We start from the raw sequence: 6,391 nt of genomic DNA, 5'->3' as shown, positions 1-6,391 counted from the left end.
CGGACGACGGTCGGACCGGTACCGTACGTACGTACGTACGAACGTAACGGTTAACTCTACGACGAGAGAAGAAAGAAAAGGGGGGGGGGCCAGCCTCGGCGTGCCTTGGTTTGCAACAGCATCCGTCCTTGGCCGGTCAACGGACGCAACCTGGCCGTCGGACCGGGTTGGGACCGGTCGTAGGCACAGGCACGAGTACACGTCAGACGGCCTCAAACGGCTGCTTGTCCGCCCTCGTCGCAAAGTGGCCGGCGACTACTACTGTCGTGCGTGCGTGGTCGCGCGTGTTCCCGTCGCAGACCCTGCAGCCGGCGTCAGCTGCGTTGCTGTAAAACTCTCTCCTATCTGTCTGTACGTGCCTTGGTTGTCGCCGCCGCCCACCGCTCGTGCTGCCATCACGCCGAGATCGATTGCGCGGATGCGCAACACACGACAGCGCAGCGCGCAGCAGGGCACGACACGTACAGCCGCAGCCCGTCCTACACTCTCACTGGCCGTCGCCCCCGTCGGAGCGACAGATCGATTGCCCAGAGGATCTCGTTGTCCCTTGCAACCACGCGCAAAAAGAGAGATCTGAGTTTTGGCTCGGCGCATCTCGTAGCCACGCCCGTCCGGGCGACCGCCTGGCAGACCAACGCACTCACGCCGAGCAAGGCAGCACGCGGGCTGCGTGTCGGACGTACACTACTGGCACCCTTGGCCGATCCCGAACGCTCGCCGCACCGACGCCGTTCGGACGCTATATGTCTTGTCAAGGTTCAAGGCTCGGGCGGCGCGCACAGGGAGCCCGTGGTATTCATCGAGCAAATCAGGCAGGGAAACAAGGTTCGAGTGTAGTAGCCTACAGCATCCATCCACCCTAGCCTAAGTCAGGACCTCGTCCACATGCAGCTTCTTCAAAGAAGCGTCTAGGCTTGCTTGCGCCCCGCCGCTGGTGCGATTTCATTTGACCTTTTGCGGTCAAAATCAGGTGGCGCCGTACCAACGCCAACGTGGGTCTACGCCGCCTCGTCCAGCTCGGACAAGAGAAGTCAAGCAAGCCGCCTGTGGCTTGATAAGGGACGGGTGTAGGTACAAAGGGCTGACTAAGACTCGCCGCACCCAAGGACGAGCCTGGGACTGCCCGGGTACATACGTATGTGCATCGTGTAGGTTCTCTTCGGGCAGAAGGTAGGCTGGCGGACAATGATCGACGGTCATGGTCGTGCATACAGTATCCCCAGCGAGATGGTCACGAGCAAGATCATCCGTTTGCGAGAAGATTTGGCCGCGGACGTTGGGCCGGGCCTGTCTTTGATGCGACGGTCGAGGCGTACACCCGAAGACTCCCAGCCAGGGGCTGGCCTACAGGTACGGTACCGCGCTACTACAACAATCTCTGCTCCCCATTGTTCTCCAGGAGGGATTCCGAGCCGTTCGGGCCTAGGCACGCTAGTCGAGCTCGTGGTGGCGTCGCGCGGCCAGACCAGCCGGCCAGCCAGCCACCTTCTCTCGCCAAAGGCGAATCTCACGCCGCACTTCTCCGTTGGCTCTGGTTCTCCGTAAGCGATCAGGGTCGCATTGTCCCAGGCCCCCCAGACCTCCAAGTCTTCCGTCTTTCATCGGTCTCCCTAGCGTGCATCTCCCGCCGCCACGATAACCAACCACGCGCTAGTTTCATCCTTCTCTCACCTAGAAGTGTATCTTTATCGGGCTTGTACAAGTGGTGCTCGTTGTGGCAAGGGAATCAGGACGAACGAGGTCGAAGTTGCTCTCATTACGCCAAGCATGCCACCAACCACACCTGCTCGTCAACCATTCTGACCCGAGTCGTCGGAGCCTACGTAGATACAGGAAGCAGACCGTCAGATCGCCTCAGGGCGAATCGTAGTCCTCCCAGGCTATTCGTCTAGCCATGTCTCAGTTGTAGTGTCTTTCGTCAGGTGTTCGATGCCACATCTCCGCCACGAACCTTATCGTCATCCCTACTGTAGGGCGTTCGCTCCTCGTCGGATGCAAGGCCCAGACTCAGGTCCATCACGACGGTCTTTTCTCGCTGCATAGGTATGATATACTTTGGTCGTCTCTCCTCGCAGAGTACGAGCTTTGGGCTGTGGCACTATGGTTCGTCATCTTTTCGTTTCAGGCTGCTGGTCCTCGTCCACAGTCCCGAGGAACGTGCTAGGCACAACGACGGACTCGACTGTAGGGCCGGAAGAGTGGGGGCACTTGCTTACTGTACAGTACAATGGCCACGAAGGAGCCAACCAGGCGCCTCGCAGATGCGGAAAGAAGAGCGCGCGCACGGACAATGATCGACGCTACGCTACGCTATCGCAGCTTGCCTTTGTCTCGCAGAGGTCGCAAAGCGGGATCCGATTTTGTCATCGTCTTTCGATCGCCTCGGAAACAATCGTCGCAGCCAGGGAGCCTTTGTACTCGCACATGCGGATGTAGGTACATACATGCCGCAGCCGGGATCGTCGCGCCTGTGCCCATTGAAGCCGCAGACACGCCCAAACGAAGGGCGGGACTCGATCGGTGGCGCGGGTTCTCAGCTCTGGACGTGGACCGTGTCTTGTGCGGTCTCAGAGACAACGGGCACCACCCTAAACCAGCGCGACGAGGTCTGATATGTACTAGGCGTCTCCCGGCGAGCCAGATGTACGGTCGAGGCCATTTGACTGAACAACCGAGATCTCTTCGTCAAGGTCAGACCCCGTACTCTGGCGGACGGCCTTGGGACGAAGGCCACGGAGCCGAGGCCACGATGCAAGACCATGCCATGCCCCCTGCGGCAACCTACCAACGGGCTTGGCGGTGACCCGTGTGATGGCCGACGCCGGTCGAGACGTAAATACGGCAGGCGAGGCCACCTCGCGCCAACCCTCTGTCTGCAAACCGTAATCCACTCTACTCCTCCCTGGATTTCTGGAACGCGCAGTAGCGCAGGCCGGTGCGCACTGTGTGTGGGGGTTTGAACTCAGGAAGTCGCCTTGAGATGCCACATCAACAGCACGCACGTATGTACTATAAAGCAACGCTGTTGGCGTTCATGACGGAGGAGCACCGGTGCCGAGGATGGTCCACGACGGCCGAGTTGGGCCGGCGCTTGAAAGGCGGCAGCTCGGATCTCCGCGCGTTGTCCGCCAGCCACCGTACCTTTCTCCCTCTGCCTCGGGCGACTGCACCGCCCCGGTCGCGCGCAGTAACCGGGCTCTTGCCCCCACACCCATGTTTGTTGGCAAGGGCCGCTGCGGTCTGGCGCCGCTCGCAGACCTCCTCGTTCTCGATTCGGAATTTTGCTTGGATCTTCACACGGGTCAGTCAAGGTCGGACGAGTCGATGGTGGCGCTCGGGCTGCATGTAGGTACCCATGCCCAGCTTCCGTTCCGTAGGAGTGGAGTGGACCTCGACGGCCGGTCGGTCGGCCGGCTTTCTAGGTACACGCACACGTACATACGTTCTCTCTGGGGAGGAGGCCGGCTTCACGTCGGCGTCGAGCGTGGGCCGGCGCTGCGGCCGGCCACACGTACTTTTTGTGGCGCACCCCATGTTTTGGCGATGCCGTTCGAGCACATGCCCCCTTTCTCGACCGGCTCGTCGGTCATTGTTGTCGGGTCCCTCGGGTATGAGGCCCCTCCCCTGCGTCCTCGGCCTTGCACACTAGGGTTGTCGAAATAATGACGCCGCAGCACCGTCGACCTTCCCGTCTCGTCCTCGTCGACAATCGACGACAAAGGCATCGATCGTCATGGGCGAGGTCTGCGCATGGAAACTGTCGTACCCACATGCCAGCCACTGCCTCGGGCTGGCCGATGCCAAGCTCCAGGCTACATATCGTCCTGAACCGAGCCGGCCGGGCAGACGAGCATTCGGCACTCCAGAAAGAATTACTCCGGTGGCCATCGACCAACGGACCACGCTACGCTGTGCTTGCGCGGGGGCATGCCTCGCCTGAGCCCCCATGGCCGGGTGCGCAGCCGCAGCATCGACCACGACCGAGAGGAAGGTCAACGAACGACCAGGCAAGCCAAAGTGGCGCAAAACTGGGAGCGGCGAGGCGCAAGCCACAAGGGGTGGGTCGTCCTGCTCGGCTCTGCCTTGTGCCTGTGCAAGGGGGACTTGCGTCGAATCTCCAGCACGCCTACATACCTGCCGCAGCGCACCAGCGCGAGCCGCGACTCCCAGCATCCCCTCGTCTCGCTGCCCTCGCACCTCGGCCCTGTTTCCCTCGCCCTCGGCCTCCTCCTTCGCTTCGAGGTCCCGATCCCGACGAAATGGAAAGACAGCTTCAGCTCTGCACAGTGGGCCGATATCGGACCTCTTGACGAGAAGACTGTGTTACTTAGCCCTTGATCGAACGGCGCGTGGAGCAGGTTTGTCACACCATCGGCTGGTGGGACCAACCAGCGGGTAAACTGAGCATCCTCGGTCTGGCCAGGTCAAACGCTACCGTTGCGCCACGTTGGTCGCTCCACCCTAGAATGCGCCGGCCTACGTATCAATGGGCGACGCAGGCGATCACGTCCCGGGCCGCCACTCCAACGAAGCTCAAGGTTCTCAAGGTTGTGTACGAATACAGCTCGCCTGCCTTCTGCACACGCGCTCTCGGACCCTTGCAGTGAGGACAAACCCTTGGACAGTCATCTGGCACCCAATGCGCTGAGCGAGATGGGAACAGGCGCGGCGCACGATGGCCGGGAAGACGGACGGGCTCGGAACGTCATTCCGAGTTTGGTTCGGGATGGCGTTGAGCTGGACCTTGCTTTGCCTGCCTGCCTACCTGTTGCAAACACCGATCCGGCGACGAGCTCGAGCTCAATCTAGTCGACCGAGGATCCTCCCTGCTCGGTTGTGCCTAGTCAGGTCCAGAAGCCGGCCGTGCCAGCGACCGAGCCAGATTATGGCCGCGCGCTGCCTTGCTTCCGAAGGTACGGCACCCGACCCGAAGGTGTCGGCAGGCACACTCGCCAAACTGTCAAGGGGTGACTCCTCGTGGTCGAGCTCCGTCTGCGGTCATCGCCGCTTTCGCCGCGAGCTGAGCCACGACAAATGGCGCGCGGGCGGCAAAGGGCGGTGGTGCAATACGTATCGCGATTCACTCAACATGGCCAGCCAGCCCTTCTCATCTCGGTACTGCGCCGCCTGCCCGCTTTGATCGGATGGATTCACGCCTTGCTTGGCCATGTGCCGGGCATGCTGCTCTTGCATGGGCTGTCTGCGGCCTGCTTTCGCCAAACACGATGCCAGACGAGTGATCCATCACTTCCAGAGTTGGCGAAACGAGGGGAGATATGCTGACTCGGCGCCCGCCTCCGCATGCTGGACGGCTCGGCGCAGCTTGGACGAGCAGATCTTGAGGACATGTGGTTATGTACCAGTCGGTAGCCTGGCCTAGGTATGGAGGGGTGGGTTGGCGACGCGTCATCAACCCATGATCACGTTGGCCGGTCCGACTTGTACCCGAGAGCATGTGCCACCGAGCTAGTCGACCGCTAGTCTCGCTGAAGCCTTCCTCGTCCTCTTCTTTGCAGGACGTCCACCCGTTCCGTACCGAAGAGCAGCTGAACCAGATGGAGCCCAGGCCGGGCGTGTGCCTCTGAAAGTCGGCGATCGTGACGGACCACTTCGGATGGGGCAAGGCGAGGAAGGGTCTGCCGACAGTCACCTAGATAGTGTACGTGGTTGGTTCACAGCGTGGCCCGCACCGAGATCCCCTCTTGGTACATCCATCTGTCCTCCCGCGATGGTTGTTCAGCCTGATCCGGCAAGCCGACGACCATGGGTGGGGTTCACCTACAGTATGCTTCCGGGCCATCGTTCGGGCCGTGGCTGATGGTGGTGGTAGGCAGTAGTGGCGTCGGGATCGCATAAGGTGTGGCACGGGCGCGGAATGCACTTTAGGCGAGAAAGGGCAGGGGTGAGGGGGGTGCCTCCCCCCTGCCTGCCTCGAGCGCCCCCCTTCCTGCCGGCTTGCAATCTGTTGTTAGGCTGCGCCTTCCCGCCGCAGCCCCCCTCGCTCCCTTGCTTGTCCGCCCAGTACTTGTATCCCATGTATGTATGCCTGCCAGGCGTGAGGGGTCGGTGTGAAAAAGAGCAAAAAACGACAACCGCCCGTTTCCACACCCGGCCCAGGCTCGATTCCCTCCCGCAGACATGTCTCCGGTTCACAGGGAGCGCGGCGAGTTGTTCGGACTCCTTCTTCTTCCGTCCCATGTACCTGCCTGCCCTGGGTGAGTGTAGATGGCTGGTCGACCGATCTGCGAGCGTGCAAGGGCAGGCGAGGCTGGCTGACTCTCCTGGAACCTGCCCGTCAGCAGTTGCTCAACATCGGCAGCGGGCTGACGGCCTGGTCAGCCCGCAGATCGTCGTCGTTCGATCATCTTCAATACGACATCGGGTCCGCATC

The sequence above is a fragment of the Pseudozyma flocculosa genome (assembly GCF_000417875.1).
Source record: "Pseudozyma flocculosa PF-1 unplaced genomic scaffold scaffold00002, whole genome shotgun sequence".
NCBI classification, from domain to species: domain Eukaryota; kingdom Fungi; phylum Basidiomycota; class Ustilaginomycetes; order Ustilaginales; family Ustilaginaceae; genus Pseudozyma; species Pseudozyma flocculosa.
The sequence above is the reverse complement of the archived record's forward strand: the minus strand, read 5'-3'. Positions refer to the sequence as shown.